The sequence below is a fragment of the Cryptomeria japonica genome, unplaced genomic scaffold, assembly GCF_030272615.1.
Source record: "Cryptomeria japonica unplaced genomic scaffold, Sugi_1.0 HiC_scaffold_248, whole genome shotgun sequence".
NCBI lineage: Eukaryota > Viridiplantae > Streptophyta > Pinopsida > Cupressales > Cupressaceae > Cryptomeria > Cryptomeria japonica.
The window spans coordinates 130,001-150,000 of record NW_026729070.1 but is presented as its reverse complement, the minus strand read 5'-3'; the positions used below and the strand labels follow the sequence as shown (position 1 = coordinate 150,000).

Here is a 20,000-nt window from a genome sequence, read left to right as displayed (position 1 = left end):
CGGTGCGCACCAAGGAGGGCTCCGAAGTGTGCTCCAAGGTGCGCACGATTCGGAGCTCGGTTTGCCCGGGGTGCGCACACCTTGGCTGGGTTGCGCACCCTTTGTGCGCTCCAAGGTGCGCACGAAGTCGGAGCTCGGTTTGCCCCGGGTGCGCACCTTCGCCAGGGTGCGCACCTTGATGCGCACGCCTTGGCTGGGCTGCGCACCTTGGTGGGCGCCATGGTGCGCACCTTTCGTGCGCTCCAAGGTGCGCACGAAGTCGGAGCTCGGTTTGCCCCGGGTGCGCACCTTGGTGGGCGCCATGGTGCACTCCGAGGTGCCCAAGATTGGTGCGCACCAAGGAGCGCTCCGAAGTGCGCTCCAAGGTGCGCAGGTGCGCGCGAAGTCGAAAGTTGGGTTAATTGTCCGGTTTGCCTCGGGTGCGCACCTTGCGTGCACCTTCGCCAGGGTGGGCGCCTTGGTGCGCACACCTTGGCTGGGCTGCGCACCCGGGCGCGCACACCTTGGCACCCGCGTTTCCTTCATTTTAAATTTTTTTTTTTTACAATCTCTCAAGTGGGAAATTCTATAATCTCAACTTTTTTTGCCTTTTCAGGAAACTTTTGAATGGAGCGCATCATTGGTGCGCTCCGAAGTGTGCTCCAAGGTGCGCACCTCTGGTGTGCTCCAAAGCTCTCTCTAGCTGCGTGCACCTGCCCCGGCCGCGCACCCGGCCCCGCCCAGCTTCGCTCACCTGTCCCGGGCGTCTGGTGCGGAACCTTAGAGTAAGAAACATCACCGTGCACCTTGGCCAACGTGCGCGACTCGACCGAGCGCGCACTGGCCGAGGTGCACACCGATTTCACCTGGGTGCGCGCGCAGCACCTCGGGCGCACCGGGGTGCGCGCACAACGCCCGGGTTGCACCGTGGCCTGTGTGCTCGGGGCGCCTCGGGTGCGCGCTCGGTGTCGCCCCCGCGCGCGCGGTAGTGCGGGCAGCGCACCCCGGCCCGGCCCGGCCCCGACGAGAACGCAAACGGGCAAAAGGTTTATTCAAATAGCATTGCGACGCCCGGCGAAAAACTAAAAAAGGGTGCAACACCGGGACTTCCCGGGAGGTCACCCATCCCAGTACTACTCCGGCCCAAGCGCGCTTAACTGCGGAGTTCTGATGGGATCCGGTGCACTAACGCTGGTATGATCGCACCCGTTATGAGCTTGTCGCAGTGTGTACTTAGCAAACCGCGACCCACGTGCGAATCCACCCCGGCCACCCACCCCCGTCGAGGTGCACACCCTCCCTCGCGAAGTGCGCCCCGTTCGCCAAGTGTGAGCCCTGCCCGGGTGCGCGCACCTTGCTAGGGCGTCGGGTGTGCACCCGGCCCGGCCTACGTGCGTGCACCTGGACGGGGCGTCGTGTGCGTGCAGTGTCCCGTCTGCAACGCGGTGCCCACACACCACCTCGGGCGCAACGACCTGCGCTCACATGTGGGCCGAGTGCACCTTGGTGCATGTTCGGGGCGCCTCGGGTGCACGCTCGATCTTGCCCCGGTGCACCAAGGCGCTCGGTTTGCCCCGGGTGCGCACTTGGTGCAAGGTGGGCACCCAAAATAGGGATCAAGCACCAAAACACAAGTTTCGGGATGCAAAATGGGACCCAAGGACCACAAATGCGTTCCAAGACCCATGATGGGTCCACGAGAACAAAAATGTGTTCCGAGACTTAATAAACAAATATTGGGTTTTAGGAGAAGAAACATGCTCTGATGCCCAAAACGAGAATCGACCCCGAAAAGGCCACAGGCCAAAAGTGGGATGCGAGACAAAAAAAAATGGGACCCGAGGACCAAAATTGGGTTCCCAGGTCGAAGACAGGGCAACCGGACAAGAAACGACCTCTAAGGCTCGAAATGAGTCCCGACGACTAAAACTTGACAAGAAGCACCCATCAGGCACCCAACTCGACACCCATGGGATGCCGACCCACCCGGGCTTCCACCTAGCACACCTTGGCACCCACCCACCCTCGCACCCAACCTCGCACCCAACTTAGCACCTTTGAACCCACATTGGCACTCACCCTGACCCTGGCACCTTGGAACCCACATTGGCACTCACCTTGACCCTGGCACCCACCTTTGCACTCACCTTGGGACCCACCCTGGCTCCCACCTCGGCACCCACCCAGACACCCACCTTGGTTCCTTGGCACCCACCTTGGATCCTTGGCACCCACCCCGACACCCACCTTGGCACGCAACTTGGCTACTTGCCACCCACCTTGGCTCCTTGACGCCCACCCCGACAACCACCCCGTGACCTACCCTGGCTAGGGTTGGTGCACACCCACCCTGGTGCCCACCTTGGCACCCACCCCATGACCCACCTTGGCACGCACCTTAGTACCCACCCCGTTACCCACCCTAGGACCCACCCCGTGACCCACCTTGGCCAGGGTGGGTGCCTTGGTGCGCACAACTTGCCTGGGCTGCACACCAGGGCGGGCTCAAGATGGCACCCGCGTTCCGTTTTTTTCACTATCTTTCAAAACGGAAATTTTAAAATCTCGTTTTTTTTTTTTTTTTGCCTTTTCTGGAAATTAGTGAAGGCAGCGCATCAAAGGTGCGCAATGCTGGTGCGAACCCGGGAGCGCTCCGATGTGTGCTCCAAGGTGCGGCGTGCACGAAGTCCGAGCCCGGCTTGCCCCGGGTGCGCACCTCGCGTGCACCTTCGCCGGGGTGAGCACCTTGGCTGGGTTGCGCGCCCTGGTGCGCACCAAGGAGCGCTCTGAAGTGTGCTCCAAGGTGCGGCGTGCACGAAGTCGGAGCTCGGTTTGCCCCGGGTGTGCACCTCGGGTGCGCACCTCGCGTGCACCTTCGCTGCGGTGGGCACCTTGGCTGGGTTGCGCGCCTTGGTGGGCACCATGCAGTGCACGAAGTCGGAGCCCGGTTTGCCCCGGGCGCGCACCTCCGCCAGGGTGGGCACCTTGGTGCGCACAACTTGCCTGGGCTGCGCACCAGGAAGGGCTCAAGATGGCACCCGCGTTCCGTTTTTTTCACTATCTTTCAGAACGGAAATTTTAAAATATCGTTTTTTTTTGCCTTTTCTGGAAATTAGTGAAGGCAGCGCATCAAAGGTGCGCAACGCTGGTGCGAACCTGGGAGCGCTCCGATGTGTGCTCCAAGGTGCGGCGTGCACGAAGTCGGAGCCCGGTTTGCCCCGGGTGCGCCCTGGTGGGCACCATGGTGCGCACCAAGGAGCGCTCCGAAGTGTGCTCCAAGGTGCGGCCTGCACGAAGTCGGAGCCCGGTTTGCCCCGGGCGTGCACCGCGGGTGGGCACCTTGGTGCGCATGCCTTGCCTGGGCTGCGCACCAGGGCGGGCTCAAGATGGCACCCGCGTTCCGTTTTTTTCACTATCTTTCAAAACGGAAATTTTAAAATCTCATTTTTTTTTGCCTTTTCTGGAAATTAGTGAAGGCAGCGCATCAAAGGTGCGCACCTCGCTGCCCACCACGGTGCGCAACGCCGGTGGGCACCCGGGAGTGCTTCGAAGTGTGCTCCAAGGTGCTGCGTGCACGTTGTCGGAGCCCGGTTTGCCCCGGGTGCGCACCTCGCGTGCACCTTCGTCGGGGTGGGCACCTTGGCTGGGTTTGCCCCGGCTGCGCTCCGAAGCGGGGTTATTGGAGCGCCGCCTCTTTTTTTGTCGGAGCGTTTGGTGGGGTTTCTCGCATTGGCTCTTCCCAGGCCCGGTTGCCACCCTGGCGCGCACGAAGTCGGAAGTAGGGTTAATTGCCCGGGTGCGCACCTTTGCCAGGGTGGGCACCTTACCTGGGCTGTGCACCAGGGCGGGCTCAAGATGGCACCCGCGTTCCGTTTTTTTCACTATCTTTCAAAACGGAAATTTTAAAATCTCCTCTTTTTTTTGCCTTTTCTGGAAATTAGTGAAGGCAGCGCATCAAAGGTGCGCACCTCGCTGCCCACCTTGGTGTGCTCTGAGGTGCGCACCCGGGAGCGCTACGAAGTGTGCTCCAAGGTGCGGCGTGCACGTTGTCGGAGCCCGGTTTGCCCCGGGTGCGCACCTCGCCTGCACCTTGGCCGGGGTGGGCACCCTGGCTGGGTTTGCCCAGGGTGCGCTCCGAAGCGGGGTTACTGGAGCGCCCCCTCTTTTTTTGTCAGAGCGTTTGGTGGGGTTTCTCGCATTGGCTCTTCCCAGGCCCGGTTGTTGGGTGCGCTCCCACCCTGGCGCGCGCGAAGTTGGAAGTTGGGTTAATTGCCCGGGCGCGCACCTTCGCCAGGGTGGGCACCTTGGTGCGCACACCTTGGCTGGGCTGCGCACCAGGGCGGGCTCAAGATGGCACCAGCATTCCCTTTTTCTCACTATCTTTCAAAACGGAAATTTTAAAATCTCGTTTTTTTTTGCCTTTTATGGAAATTAGTGAAGGCATCGCATCAAAGGTGCGCACCTCGCTGCCCACCTTGGTGTGCTCCGAGGTGCCCACCACGGTGCGCTCCGAGGTGCCCACCACGGTGCGCAACGCCGGTGCGAACCCGGGAGCGCCCCGATGTGTGCTCCAAGGTGCGGCGTGCACGAAGCCGGACCCCGGTTTGCCCCGGGTGCGCACCTCGCGTGCACCTTGGTGCGCACACCTTGGCTGGGTTGCGCGGCCTGGTGGGCACCATGGTGCGCACCAAGGAGCGCTCCAAAGTGTGCTCCAAGGTGCGGCGTGCACGAAGTCCTAGCCCGGTTTGCCCCGGGTGCGCACCTTCGCCGCGGTGGGCACCATGGCGTGCACGAAGTCGGAGCCCGGTTTGCCCCGGGTGCGCACCTCGCGTGCACCTTCGCCGGGGTGGGCACCTCGGCTGGGTTGCGCGCCCTGGTGCGCACCAAGGAGCGCTCCGAAGTGTGCTCCAAGGTGCGGCGTGCACGAAGTCGGAGCCCGGTTTGCCCCGGGTGCGCACCTTCGCCGCGGTGGGCACCCTGGTGCGCACCATGGCGTGCACGAAGTCGGAGCCCGGTTTGCCCCGGGTGCGCACCTCGCGTGCACCTTCGGCGGGGTTGCGCGCCCTGGTGCGCACCAAGGAGCGCTCCGAAGTGTGCTCCAAGGTGCGGCGTGCACGAAGTCGGAGCCCGGTTTGCCCCGGGTGCGCACCTCGCGTGCACCTTCGGCGGGGTTGCGCGCCCTGGTGGGCACCATGGTGCGCACCAAGGAGCGCTCCGAAGTGTGCTCCAAGGTGCGGCGTGCACGAAGTCGGAGCCCGGTTTGCCCCGGGTGCGCACCTCGCGTGCACCTTCGCCGCGGTGGGCACCATGGCGTGCACGAAGTCGGAGCCCGGTTTGCCCCGGGTGCGCACCTCGCGTGCACCTTCGCCGGGGTGGGCACCTCGGCTGGGTTGCGCGCCCTGGTGCGCACCAAGGAGCGCTCCGAAGTGTGCTCCAAGGTGCGGCGTGCACGAAGTCGGAGCCCGGTTTGCCCCGGGTGCGCACCTTCGCCGCGGTGGGCACCCTGGTGCGCACCATGGCGTGCACGAAGTCGGAGCCCGGTTTGCCCCGGGTGCGCACCTCGCGTGCACCTTCGGCGGGGTTGCGCGCCCTGGTGCGCACCAAGGAGCGCTCCGAAGTGTGCTCCAAGGTGCGGCGTGCACGAAGTCGGAGCCCGGTTTGCCCCGGGTGCGCACCTCGCGTGCACCTTCGGCGGGGTTGCGCGCCCTGGTGGGCACCATGGTGCGCACCAAGGAGCGCTCCGAAGTGTGCTCCAAGGTGCGGCGTGCACGAAGTCGGAGCCCGGTTTGCCCCGGGTGCGCACCTCGCGTGCACCTTCGCCGCGGTGGGCACCATGGCGTGCACGAAGTCGGAGCCCGGTTTGCCCCGGGTGCGCACCTCGCGTGCACCTTCGCCGGGGTGGGCACCTCGGCTGGGTTGCGCGCCCTGGTGCGCACCAAGGAGCGCTCCGAAGTGTGCTCCAAGGTGCGGCGTGCACGAAGTCGGAGCCCGGTTTGCCCCGGGTGCGCACCTCGCGTGCACCTTCGCCGCGGTGGGCACCATGGCGTGCACGAAGTCGGAGCCCGGTTTGCCTCGGGTGCGCACCCCGCGTGCACCTTCGCCGGGGTGGGCACCTCGGCTGGGTTGCGCGCCCTGGTGCGCACCAAGGAGCGCTCCGAAGTGTGCTCCAAGGTGCGGCGTGCACGAAGTCGGAGCCCGGTTTGCCCCGGGTGCGCACCTCGCGTGCACCTTCGCCGCGGTGGGCACCTTGGCTGGGTTGGGCACCATTGAGCGCTCCGAAGTGTGCTCCAAGGTGCACACCATGGCCCTCCAAGGTGCGCAGCATGGCGTGCACGAAGTCGGAGCCCGGTTTGCCCCGGGTGCGCACCTCGCGTGCACCTTCGCCAGGGTGGGCACCTCGGTGCGCACACCTTCTCAATGTTTTCTTGCCTTTTCTGGAAATTGGTGAAGGCAGCGCATCAAAGGTGCGCACCTCGGTGTGCTCCGAGGTGCGAACCCGAGAGCGCTCCGAGGTGCCCACGAAGTCGAAAGTCGGGTTAATTGCATTGTTTTCCCCGGGTGCGCTCCGAGGTGCGCAACATCGGTGCGCACCAAGGAGGGCTCCGAAGTGTGCTCCAAGGTGCGCACGATTCGGAGCTCGGTTTGCCCGGGGTGCGCACACCTTGGCTGGGTTGCGCACCCTTTGTGCGCTCCAAGGTGCGCACGAAGTCGGAGCTCGGTTTGCCCCGGGTGCGCACCTTCGCCAGGGTGCGCACCTTGATGCGCACGCCTTGGCTGGGCTGCGCACCTTGGTGGGCGCCATGGTGCGCACCTTTCGTGCGCTCCAAGGTGCGCACGAAGTCGGAGCTCGGTTTGCCCCGGGTGCGCACCTTGGTGGGCGCCATGGTGCACTCCGAGGTGCCCAAGATTGGTGCGCAACAAGGAGCGCTCCGAAGTGCGCTCCAAGGTGCGCAGGTGCGCGCGAAGTCGAAAGTTGGGTTAATTGTCCGGTTTGCCTCGGGTGCGCACCTTGCGTGCACCTTCGCCAGGGTGGGCGCCTTGGTGCGCACACCTTGGCTGGGCTGCGCACCCGGGCGCGCACACCTTGGCACCCGCGTTTCCTTCATTTTAAATTTTTTTTTTTTACAATCTCTCAAGTGGGAAATTCTATAATCTCAACTTTTTTTGCCTTTTCAGGAAACTTTTGAATGGAGCGCATCATTGGTGCGCTCCGAAGTGTGCTCCAAGGTGCGCACCTCTGGTGTGCTCCAAAGCTCTCTCCAGCTGCGTGCACCTGCCCCGGCCGCGCACCCGGCCCCGCCCAGCTTCGCTCACCTGTCCCGGGCGTCTGGTGCGGAACCTTAGAGTAAGAAACATCACCGTGCACCTTGGCCAACGTGCGCGACTCGACCGAGCGCGCACTGGCCGAGGTGCACACCGATTTCACCTGGGTGCGCGCGCAGCACCTCGGGCGCACCGGGGTGCGCGCACAACGCCCGGGTTGCACCGTGGCCTGTGTGCTCGGGGCGCCTCGGGTGCGCGCTCGGTGTCGCCCCCGCGCGCGCGGTAGTGCGGGCAGCGCACCCCGGCCCGGCCCGGCCCCGACGAGAACGCAAACGGGCAAAAGGTTTATTCAAATAGCATTGCGACGCCCGGCGAAAAACTAAGAAAGGGTGCAACACCGGGACTTCCCGGGAGGTCACCCATCCTAGTACTACTCCGGCCCAAGCGCGCTTAACTGCGGAGTTCTGATGGGATCCGGTGCACTAACGCTGGTATGATCGCACCCGTTATGAGCTTGTCGCAGTGTGTACTTAGCAAACCGCGACCCACGTGCGAATCCACCCCGGCCACCCACCCCCGTCGAGGTGCACACCCTCCCTCGCGAAGTGCGCCCCGTTCGCCAAGTGTGAGCCCTGCCCGGGTGCGCGCACCTTGCTAGGGCGTCGGGTGTGCACCCGGCCCGGCCTACGTGCGTGCACCTGGACGGGGCGTCGTGTGCGTGCAGTGTCCCGTCTGCAACGCGGTGCCCACACACCACCTCGGGCGCAACGACCTGCGCTCACATGTGGGCCGAGTGCACCTTGGTGCATGTTCGGGGCGCCTCGGGTGCACGCTCGATCTTGCCCCGGTGCACCAAGGCGCTCGGTTTGCCCCGGGTGCGCACTTGGTGCAAGGTGGGCACCCAAAATAGGGATCAAGCACCAAAACACAAGTTTCGGGATGCAAAATGGGACCCAAGGACCACAAATGCGTTCCAAGACCCATGATGGGTCCACGAGAACAAAAATGTGTTCCGAGACTTAATAAACAAATATTGGGTTTTAGGAGAAGAAACATGCTCTGATGCCCAAAACGAGAATCGACCCCGAAAAGGCCACAGGCCAAAAGTGGGATGCGAGACAAAAAAAAATGGGACCCGAGGACCAAAATTGGGTTCCCAGGTCGAAGACAGGGCAACCGGACAAGAAACGACCTCTAAGGCTCGAAATGAGTCCCGACGACTAAAACTTGACAAGAAGCACCCATCAGGCACCCAACTCGACACCCATGGGATGCCGACCCACCCGGGCTTCCACCTAGCACACCTTGGCACCCACCCACCCTCGCACCCAACCTCGCACCCAACTTAGCACCTTTGAACCCACATTGGCACTCACCCTGACCCTGGCACCTTGGAACCCACATTGGCACTCACCTTGACCCTGGCACCCACCTTTGCACTCACCTTGGGACCCACCCTGGCTCCCACCTCGGCACCCACCCAGACACCCACCTTGGTTCCTTGGCACCCACCTTGGATCCTTGGCACCCACCCCGACACCCACCTTGGCACGCAACTTGGCTACTTGCCACCCACCTTGGCTCCTTGACGCCCACCCCGACAACCACCCCGTGACCTACCCTGGCTAGGGTTGGTGCACACCCACCCTGGTGCCCACCTTGGCACCCACCCCATGACCCACCTTGGCACGCACCTTAGTACCCACCCTGTTACCCACCCTAGGACCCACCCCGTGACCCACCTTGGCCAGGGTGGGTGCACCCACCCTGGTGCCCACCTTGGCACCCACCCATCCTAGCACCCAGCCTGTGACCGGGCTTGGAACCCAACCTTGCACCCGTCTTGGCCAGTGTGGGTGCGCACCCATCCTGGCACCCACGTTGTGACACACCCTTTAACCCACGCACCCTAGCAGCCACGTTGGCACCCACCTTGGAACACAACCTAGCAACTTGGCACCCACCCCGTGACCCACCTTGGCATCCACCATAGCAGTCGCCCACTTGGCACCCACCTTGGAACCCAAGTTGGCACCCACCTCGGCACCCACCTTGACACTTGTGGACCCACCTTGCCACTCACCCTAGCATCGACCCATCCTAGCACCCACCCTGGCACCTTTGCACCCTAGCACTCACCCATCCTAGCACCTAACCTGTGACCCACCTTGACACTCACCCTCGCACCCACCTTGGAACCCAACCTAGCACCCACCCACCCTGACACCAACCCTAGCACCTACCCACCCTTGCACCCACCCTGTGACCCATCTTGGCACCCACCCATCCTACCACTCAACCTATCACCCACCTTCTCACCCACCTTGGCATCCACCTTAGCACCCACCCACACTGGCACCTTGGCACCCACCTCGGGCAAGGTGGGTGCACACCCACCCTGACACCCAATTTAGAACCAACCGAGCATGTTACCCACCTTGGCACCCACATTGCAGCCCACCCTAGTACCCACCCTATGACCCACATTGGCATCCACACCCTAGCACCCAGGCACCTCGACACCCGCCTTGACACGCACCCTAGCACTAAACCTGTGACCCACCTTGGAACTCACCCTAGAACCCACCCACCCTGTGAACCACCTTGGCATCCACCTTAGCACCCACCCACCTTGGCACCCACTCTAGCACTCACCCATCCTAACACCCAACTTGTTACCCACCTTGGCACCCGCCCTCGCGTCCACCTTGAAACCCACCCTAGCACCCACCCACGCAGGAGCCCACCTTGGCACCCAACCTAACACCCACGCATCCTGGCACCCAACTTGTGACCCACCTTGGAACCCACCCTAGTACCCACCTTTGAACCCACTATATCACCAACCCACCTTGGCACCCACCCTATGACCCTCTTTGGAATCCACCCTAGCACGCACCCACCCTGGCACCCACCATGGAGCGCACCCTAGCACCCACCCACCTCGGCACGCACCTCAACACCCACCTTGGTGTGCGCACTGCGCCAACCTCTCAAAGACCCTATGTGGTGCGCTCCAAAGTGTACACCTTTGGTGCGCTCCAAGGTGCGCACCTTTGGTGCACACCGAGGTGCACACCAAAGTGTGCACCGAGGTGAGCACCAAAGTGCACTCCAAGGTGCACACCAAGGCGTGCACCTTTGGTGCGGTCAATGCAAACGAATTCGGAAGTTGGGGTCGATGTCCTAATCGCTGCTGCAGACTACACGTATGAGAATCGGACAAATAGCTTTATATAGGGGAGGTGTTGCGTTTGATGGGTCGACTCCCCTGGTTGTGTGCACTGCACCAACTTCAAAGACCCTGTCTTGTTTAAGAAGTCAAAAGTTGGGGTGGATGTCCTAATCATTGCTGCAGTCTACGCATGTATGAGAATCAGACAAATAGCTTATATAGGGGAGGTGTTGCATTCGGTGGGTTGACTCCCCTGGTTGTGCGCACTGCGCCAACCTCAAAGACCCCGCATAGCAGAAGAAGTCGGAAGTCGGATTTTGGTGAGCACCAAGGCGTGCACCTTTGGTGCGGTCAACGCAGACGAATTCAGAAGTTGGGGTGGATGTCCTAATCGTTGTTGCAGGCTACACATGTATGAGAATCAGACAAATAGCTTATATAGGGGAGGTGTTGGGTTTGATGGGTCAACTCCCTTGGTTGTGCGCATTACGCCAACCTCAAAGACCTTGTTTTCGTTAAGAAGTCAAAAGTTGGGGTCAATGTCCTAATGGCTCCTGTAGGCTACACATGTATGAGAATCGGACAAATAGCTTATATAGGGGAGGTGTTGGGTTTGATGGGTCGACTCCCCTGGTTGTGCGCATTACGTCAACCTCAAAGACCTTGTTTTCGTTAAGAAGTCAAAAGTTGGGGTCGATGTCCTAATTGCTCCTGTAGACTACACATGTATGAGAATCAGACAAATAGCTTATATAGGGGAGGTGTTGGGTTTGATGGGTTGACTCCCCTAGTTGTTCGCATTACACCAACCTCAAAGACCTTGTTTTCGTTTAGAAGCCGAAAGTTGGGGTCGATGTCCTAATTGCTCCTGCAGGCTACGCATGTATGAGAATCAGACAAATAGCTTATATAGGGGAGGTGTTGGGTTTGATGGGTCGACTCCCCTGGTTGTGCGCATTGCGCCAACCTCAAAGACCCTGCATTGCGGATGAAGTCGAAAGTCAGAGTTTGGTGTGCTACAAGGTGTGGTCGAAGGTGCTCACCTAGGTGTGCACCTTTGGAGCGCAGGAAAAGTGCCCTCCAAAAGTGCGCACCTTTGGAGTGCACAAAAGTGCCCTCCAAAAGTGCGCACCTTTGGAGCGCACAAAAGTGCCCTCCAAAAAGTGCCCTCCAAAAGTGCGCACCTTTGGAGCGCACAAAAGTGCCCTCCAAAAAGTGCCCTCCAAAAGTGCGCACCTTTGGAGTGCAGAAAAGTGCCCTCCAAAAAGTGCCCTCCAAAAGTGTGCACCTTTGGAGTGCACAAAAGTGCCCTCCAAAAGTGCGCACCTTTGGAGCGCAGAAAAGTGCCCTCCAAAAAGTGCCCTCCAAAAGTGCGCACCTTTGGAGCGCAGAAAAGTGCCCTCCAAAAAGTGCCCTCCAAAAGTGCGCACCTTTGGAGCGCAGAAAAGTGCCCTCCAAAAAGTGCCCTCCAAAAGTGCGCACCTTTGGAGCGCAGAAAAGTGCCCTCCAAAAAGTGCCCTCCAAAAGTGCGCACCTTTGGAGCGCACAAAAGTGCCCTCCAAAAAGTGCCCTCCAAAAGTGCGCACCTTTGGAGCGCACAAAAGTGCCCTCCAAAAGTGCGCACCTTTGGAGCGCACAAAAGTGCCCTCCAAAAGTGCGCACTTTTGGTGCGCACCAAGGCGCTGGTTCGGTCGTTGCAGGCGAGTTCGGAAGTTGGGGTCGATGTCCTGAGCGGAGGTGCAAACTACACAGGTGTCGGAATCGGACAAATAGCTTATATAGGGGAGGTGTATGCTTCGATGGGTCGACTCCCCAGGTTGAGCGCACCGCGCCAACCTCAAAGACCCTACGGTATGGATGAAGTCGGAAGTTGGGTCCGATGACCGATTCGATTAGTAGGTATGCTCATGAGGTCGGAATTTGGGTCCGATGACCTGCCATGTGCAGGAAGGCGAATGTTGGCACTGTGCGTTGCAAGGTGCACACCAAGGTGCTGGTGCGGTCTTTTTAGTCGAGTTCGGAAGTTGGGGTCGATGTCCTGATCGGAGGTGCAAGCTACACAGGTGTGGGAATCGGACAAATAGCTTATATAGGGGAGGTGTATGCTTCGTTGGGTCGACTCCCCGGGTTGAGCGCACCGCGCCAACCTCAAAGACCCTACGGTATGGATGAAGTCGGAAGTTGGGTCCGATGACCGATTCGATATGTAGGCATACTCGCGAGGTCGGAATTTGGGTCCGATGACCTGCCATGTGCAGGAAGGCGAATGTTGGCACTGTGCGTTGCAAGGTGCGCACCAAGGCGCTGGTTCGGTCGTTGCAGGCGAGTTCGGAAGTTGGGGTCGATGTCCTGATCGGAGGTGCAAACTACACAGGTGTGGGAATCGGACAAATAGCTTATATAGGGGAGGTGTATGCTTCGTTGGGTCGACTCCCCGGGTTGAGCGCACCGCGCCAACCTCAAAGACCCTACGGTATGGATGAAGTCGGAAGTTGTGTCCGATGACCGATTCGATATGTAGGCATACTCGCGAGGTCGGAATTTGGGTCCGATGACCTGCCATGTGCAGGAAGGCGAATGTTGGGACTGTGCGTCGCAAGGTGCGCACCAAGGCGCTGGTGCCGTCGTTGCAGTCGAGTTCGGAAGTTGGGGTCGATGTCCTGGTCAGAGGTGCAAACTACACAGGTGTGGGAATCGGACAAATAGCTTATATAGGGGAGGTGTATGCTTCGATGGGTCGACTCCCCGGGTTGAGCGCACCGCGCCAACCTCAAAGACCCTACAGTATGGATGAAGTCGGAAGTTGGGTCCGATGACCGATTCGATACGTAGGCATATTGGCGAGGTCTGAATTTGTGTCCGATGACCTGCCATGCGCAGGAAGGCGGAATTTGGGTCCGATGACCGAGTTGATGGCGTGCCATGCGCAGAAAGGCGGAATTTGGGTCCGATGACCGAGTTGATGTTGATGGCCCGCCATGCACAGGAAGGCGGAATTTGGGTCCGATGACCGATTTGAAGGCGTGCCATGCGCAGAAAGGCGGAGTTTGGGTCCGATGACCGAGTTGATATTGATGGCCCGCCATGCGCAGGAAGGCGGAATTTGGGTCCGATGACCTGACATACGCATGGAGTCCGACTCGGGGGCCGATGTTCGATTCGATGACTTGCATTGTGGGTAAAGTCGGAAGTTGTGGTCTTTGACCCGATTCGATGACCAGACTTCGGCTGCTTGAGAATCGGACAAATAACTTATATAGGGGAGGTAGTGTTCTCGAGCATCCTCCCCCCGTGCCCGTTTATGTCGATTGATGCTGGTGCTCGACTGGTTGGAGCGCTCGGATGCAAAAATCTTGCACCAGGATTTATCGATTGTGATGGACACGGCAAGTCTCCTGATTGCTATGCAGGAGCTCATCGTGAATCTCTATGCGGCCTTGGTATGGACTCGACCTGCGGAATGGTTCGGCAATGGTAGTCGCTCCAACACGTCCTTGCAATGGCCACAGAGGTGATTCGACTAGAGCTCCAGTCTAGCTTTTGGGTTGCTTGGCGGACTGGTATAGCCGCGATCGAGTTCCGGCCATGAACGTTTTAGATAGCTCTTGGGCTTTCTGGGACGGAAGTCGGAAGTTTGGGCTGTTGTCCGATTTGATGACCATTCTTCGGATGTGTGAGAATCGGACAAATAACTTATATAGGGGACTGTGTTGTCTCACGCAGCCCCCTCCGTGCCCCTCTATCTCGACCGATGTTGGTGCTTGAAAGGGTTGGGATCGCTCGGATTTATAAACGTGCACCACCATTTGTCGAGTGTGAGGGACGCGGCAGGTCTCCTAAATGCTATACGGGCGCTCTCTGAGAATCTCTATCCGGCCTCGACACAGACTAGTCTTGCTGAATGGTTTGGCACTGGTAGTCGATCCAACACGTCGTTGTTGTGGCCGCCTAGGCGATTCGATTCGAGCCCCCGTCTAGCTTTTGGGTTGCTTGGCGGATTTTGCCCTATCCGCAAGTGAGCTCGGTCCCTAAACGTTCGAGAAACCCGATTGCTATGCGCCGACTCTCTTTCTTGCGAGCCTCCATCTAGCTTTTGGGTCTCTACGGAACGGAAGTCGGAATCTGGGACCGTTGTTTGATTCGACGAGGCAGACTACGGTTGTGCGAGAATCGGACAAATAACTTATATAGGGGAGGTGTTGACTGGAGCATTCTCCCCCGTGCCCCTCTAACTCGACCAATGCTGGCGCTCGAACGGTGGTAGCGCTCGGATTTTCGTTGAGCGCCAGCATTGGTCGATTTAGAGGGGCATGCGAGATTCCCGAATGCTATGCGAGGGCTCTAACGGAAATGTCTATTGGTTTCGGTATGGATGCAATTGCGAGTGGTTCGGCAAAGGTAGTCGTTCCGATGCGTCCATGTCGTGGCCAAATCGATAATTCGATTTGAGCCCTCGTATAGCATTTGGGTCTCTCGATGTGATTCCGCATTCCAGTCCCTTTGGGCACTGCTTGAGCCGCATCCCAGGGGGTTCCCTTCCCAATAATCTGCCTCGCAACCCGATTGCTATGCGGTGAGGCTCCTCGGCCGCCTCGGAACTATCTGTGTATCAGACGCATCGCGGGATAAGGGGTTGGCAACGGTAGTCGCCCCAAGCGCGTCCGATGCTTGGACCATTCCGAGGCGGCCCTGAAGCCTCTTCCGTCTAGCCGTTGGGTCCTTCTCGCCGCATCCCTTGCCTCGCACCCCGATTGCTATGCGGTGAGGCTCCTCGGCCGCCTTGGAACTATCTGTGTATCAGACGCATCGCGGGATAAGGGGTTGTCACTGGTAGTCGCCCCAAGCGCGTCCGATGCTTGGACCATTCCGAGGCGGCCCTGAAGCCTCTTCCGTCTAGCCGTTGGGTCCTTCTCGCCGCATCCCTCGACTCGCACCCCGATTGCTATGCGGTGAGGCTCCTCGGCCGCCTTGGAACTATCTGTGTATCGGACGCGTCGCGGGATAAGGGGTTGTCACTGGTAGTCGCCCCAAGCGCGTCCGATGCTTGGACCATTCCGAGGCGGCCCTGAAGCCTCTTCCGTCTAGCCGTTGGGTCCTTCTCGCCGCATCCCTCGCCTCGCACCCCGATTGCTATGCGGTGAGGCTCCTCGGCCGCCTTGGAACTATCTGTGTATCGGACGCGTCGCGGGATAAGGGGTTGTCACTGGTAGTCGCCCCAAGCGCGTGCGATGCATGGACCATTCCCAGGCGGCCCTGAAGCCTCTTCCGTCTAGCCGTTGGGTCCTTCTCGCCGCATCCCTCGCCTCGCACCCCGATTGCTATGCGGTGAGGCTCCTCGGCCGCCTTGGAACTATCTGTGTATCGGACGCGTCGCGGGATAAGGGGTTGTCACTGGTAGTCGCCCCAAGCGCGTCCGATGCTTGGACCATTCCGAGGCGGCCCTGAAGCCTCTTCCGTCTAGCCGTTGGGTCCTTCTCGCCGCATCCCTCGCCTCGCACCCCGATTGCTATGCGGTGAGGCTCCTCGGCCGCCTTGGAACTATCTGTGTATCGGACGCGTCGCGGGATAAGGGGTTGTCACTGGTAGTCGCCCCAAGCGCGTCCGATGCTTGGACCATTCCGAGGCGGCCCTGAAGCCTCTTCCGTCTAGCCGTTGGGTCCTTCTCGCCGCATCCCTCGCCTCGCACCCCGATTGCTATGCGGTGAGGCTCCTCGGCCGCCTTGGAACTATCTGTGTATCGGACGCGTCGCGGGATAAGGGGTTGTCACTGGTAGTCGCCCCAAGCGCGTCCGATGCTTGGACCATTCCGAGGCGGCCCTGAAGCCTCTTCCGTCTAGCCGTTGGGTCCTTCTCGCCGCATCCCTCGCCTCGCACCCCGATTGCTATGCGGTGAGGCTCCTCGGCCGCCTTGGAACTATCTGTGTATCGGACGCATCGCGGGATAAGGGGTTGTCACTGGTAGTCGCCCCAAGCGCGTCCGATGCTTGGACCATTCCGAGGCGGCCCTGAAGCCTCTTCCGTCTAGCCGTTGGGTCCTTCTCGCCGCATCCCTCGCCTCGCACCCCGATTGCTATGCGGTGAGGCTCCTCGGCCGCCTTGGAACTATCTGTGTATCGGACGCGTCGCGGGATAAGGGGTTGTCACTGGTAGTCGCCCCAAGCGCGTCCGATGCTTGGACCATTCCGAGGCGGCCCTGAAGCCTCTTCCGTCTAGCCGTTGGGTCCTTCTCGCCGCATCCCTCGCCTCGCACCCCGATTGCTATGCGGTGAGGCTCCTCGGCCGCCTTGGAACTATCTGTGTATCGGACGCGTCGCGGGATAAGGGGTTGTCACTGGTAGTCGCCCCAAGCGCGTCCGATGCTTGGACCATTCCGAGGCGGACCTGAAGCCTCTTCCGTCTAGCCGTTGGGTCCTTCTCGCCGCATCCCTCGCCTCGCACCCCGATTGCTATGCGGTGAGGCTCCTCGGCCGCCTTGGAACTATCTGTGTATCGGACGCGTCGCGGGATAAGGGGTTGTCACTGGTAGTCGCCCCAAGCGCGTCCGATGCTTGGACCATTCCGAGGCGGCCCTGAAGCCTCTTCCGTCTAGCCGTTGGGTCCTTCTTGCCGCATCCCTCGCCTCGCACCCCGATTGCTATGCGGTGAGGCTCCTCGGCCGCCTTGGAACTATCTGTGTATCGGACGCGTCGCGGGATAAGGGGTTGTCACTGGTAGTCGCCCCAAGCGCGTCCGATGCTTGGACCATTCCGAGGCGGCCCTGAAGCCTCTTCCGTCTAGCCGTTGGGTCCTTCTCGCCGCATCCCTCGCCTCGCACCCCGATTGCTATGCGGTGAGGCTCCTCGGCCGCCTTGGAACTATCTGTGTATCGGACGCATCGCGGGATAAGGGGTTGTCACTGGTAGTCGCCCCAAGCGCGTCCGATGCTTGGACCATTCCGAGGCGGCCCTGAAGCCTCTTCCGTCTAGCCGTTGGGTCCTTCTCGCCGCATCCCTCGCCTCGCACCCCGATTGCTATGCGGTGAGGCTCCTCGGCCGCCTTGGAACTATCTGTGTATCGGACGCGTCGCGGGATAAGGGGTTGTCACTGGTAGTCGCCCCAAGCGCGTCCGATGCTTGGACCATTCCGAGGCGGACCTGAAGCCTCTTCCGTCTAGCCGTTGGGTCCTTCTCGCCGCATCCCTCGCCTCGCACCCCGATTGCTATGCGGTGAGGCTCCTCGGCCGCCTTGGAACTATCTGTGTATCGGACGCGTCGCGGGATAAGGGGTTGTCACTGGTAGTCGCCCCAAGCGCGTCCGATGCTTGGACCATTCCGAGGCGGCCCTGAAGCCTCTTCCGTCTAGCCGTTGGGTCCTTCTCGCCGCATCCCTCGCCTCGCACCCCGATTGCTATGCGGTGAGGCTCCTCGGCCGCCTTGGAACTATCTGTGTATCGGACGCGTCGCGGGATAAGGGGTTGTCACTGGTAGTCGCCCCAAGCGCGTCCGATGCTTGGACCATTCCGAGGCGGACCTGAAGCCTCTTCCCTCTAGCCGTTGGGGCTTTCTCGCCGCATCCCTCGCCTCGCACCCCGATTGCTATTCGGTGAGGCTCCTCGGCCGCCTTGGAACTATCTGTGTATCGGACGCATCGCGGGATAAGGGGTTGGCAGTGGTAGTCGCCCCAAGCGCGTCCGATGCTTGGACCATTCCGAGGCGGCCCTGCAGCCTCTTCCGTCTAGCCGTTGGGGCCATCTCGCTGCATCCCCCACCTCGCACCACGATTGCTATGCGGTGAGGCTCCTTGGCCGCCTCGGAACTATCTGTGTATCGGACGCATCGCGGGATAAGGGGTTGTCACTGGTAGTCGCCCCAAGCGCGTCCGATGCTTGGACTATTCCGAGGCGGCCCTGCAGCCTCTTCCGTCTAGCCGTTGGGGCCATCTCGCCGCATCCCCCAGCTCCTCGGCCGCCTCGGAACTATCTGTGTATCGGACGCATCGCGGGATAAGGGGTTGGCAGTGGTAGTCGCCCCAAGCGCGTTCGATGCTTGGACTATTCCGAGGCGGCCCCGCAGCCTCTTCCATCTACCCTTTGGGGCCATCTCGCCGCATCCCTCGCCTCGCACCCCGATTGCTATGCGGTGAGGCTCCTCGGCCGCCTGGGAACTATCTTCGTATCGGATGCATCGCGGGATAAGGGGTTGTCACTGGTAGTCGCCCCAAGCGCGTCCGATGCTTGGACTATTCCGAGGCGGCCCTGTGGCCTCTTCCGTCTAGCCGTTGGGGCCATCTCGCCGCATCCCTCACCTCGCACCCCCATTGCTATGCGGTGAGGCTCCTCGGCCGCCTTGGAACTGTCTTCGTATCGGAAGCATCGCGGGATAAGGGGTTGTCACTGGTAGTCGCCCCAAGCGCGTCCGATGCTTGGACTATTCCGAGGCGGCCCTGCAGCCTCTTCCGTCTAGCCGTTGGGGCCATCTCGCCGCATCCCCCACCTCGCACCCGGATTGCTATGCGGTGAGGCTCCTCGGCCGCCTTGGAACTATCTTCGTATCGGACGCATCGCGGGATAAGGGGTTGTCACTGGTAGTCGCCCCAAGCGCGTCCGATGCTTGGACTATTCCGACGCGGCCCTGTGGCCTCTTCCGTCTAGCCGTTGGGGCCATCTCGCCGCATCCCCCACCTCGCACCCCGATTGCTATGCGGTGAGGCTCCTCGGCCGCCTTGGAACCATCTTCGTATCGGACGCATCGCGGGATGAGGGGTTGTCACTGGTAGTCGCCCCAAGCGCGTCCGATGCTTGGACCATTCCGAGGCGGCCCTGAAGCCTCTTCCGTCTAGCCGTTGGGGCCTTCCCGCCCCATCCCTCGCCTCGCACCCCCGATTGCTATGCGGTGAGGCTCCTCGGCCGCCTTGGAACCATCTGTGTATCGGACGCATCGCGGGATAAGGGGTTGGCACTGGTAGTCGCCCCAAGCGCGTCCGATGCTTGGAGCATTCCGAGGTGGCCCTGAAGCCTCTTCCGTCTAGCCGTTGGGGCCTTCCCGCCCCATCCCTCGCCTCGCACCCCGATTGATATGCGGTGAGGCTCCTCGGCCGCCTTGGAACTATCTGTGTATCGGACGCATCGCGGGATAAGGGGTTGGCACTGGTAGTCGTCCCAATCGCGTCCGATGCTTGGACCATTCCGAGGCGGCCCTGCAGCCTCTTCCGTTTAGCCGTCGGGGCCTTCCCGCCGCATCCCTCGCCTCGCATCCCGATTCCTATGCGGTGAGTCTTCTCGGCCGCCGCGGAACTATACCTGTTATTGCTACTGCATCCTTCGGCTGGTAACCTCCTCTGCCGCCTTGGAACGTTCTCTTTGTCGGACGCGTCGCGGGATAAGGGGTTGGCACTGGTAGTCGCCCCAAGCGCGCCCGATGCATAGACCGCTCCGAGTTGACCTTGCTTTCAGCCTCTCACATGCATAGACCTCTCTGAGTCGACCCTGCAGCCTCTCACGTTTAGCCTTTGGAATCTCGCCTCACAACATGATTGCTATCCTTGATGCATCCCTTGCCTCGAGCCCTGATTGCTTTCTTGGCTGCATCCCTCCTCTCCTCACAGC

The 20,000-nt window shown here is 60.9% G+C and overlaps 2 non-coding genes across 2 annotated transcripts; both read right to left on the bottom strand.

Annotated features, from left to right (window-relative positions):
- Positions 1-1,068: 1,068 nt before the first annotated feature.
- LOC131869467 (5S ribosomal RNA) lies at positions 1,069-1,187 on the bottom strand. Its single transcript, XR_009367850.1, has one exon. It is a non-coding gene; the product is annotated as a 5S ribosomal RNA (ribosomal RNA).
- Positions 1,188-7,628: 6,441 nt separating this feature from the next.
- Positions 7,629-7,747, bottom strand: LOC131869468 (5S ribosomal RNA). The gene has a single exon (XR_009367851.1). It is a non-coding gene; the product is annotated as a 5S ribosomal RNA (ribosomal RNA).
- Between the last annotated feature and the right edge of the window lie 12,253 nt (positions 7,748-20,000).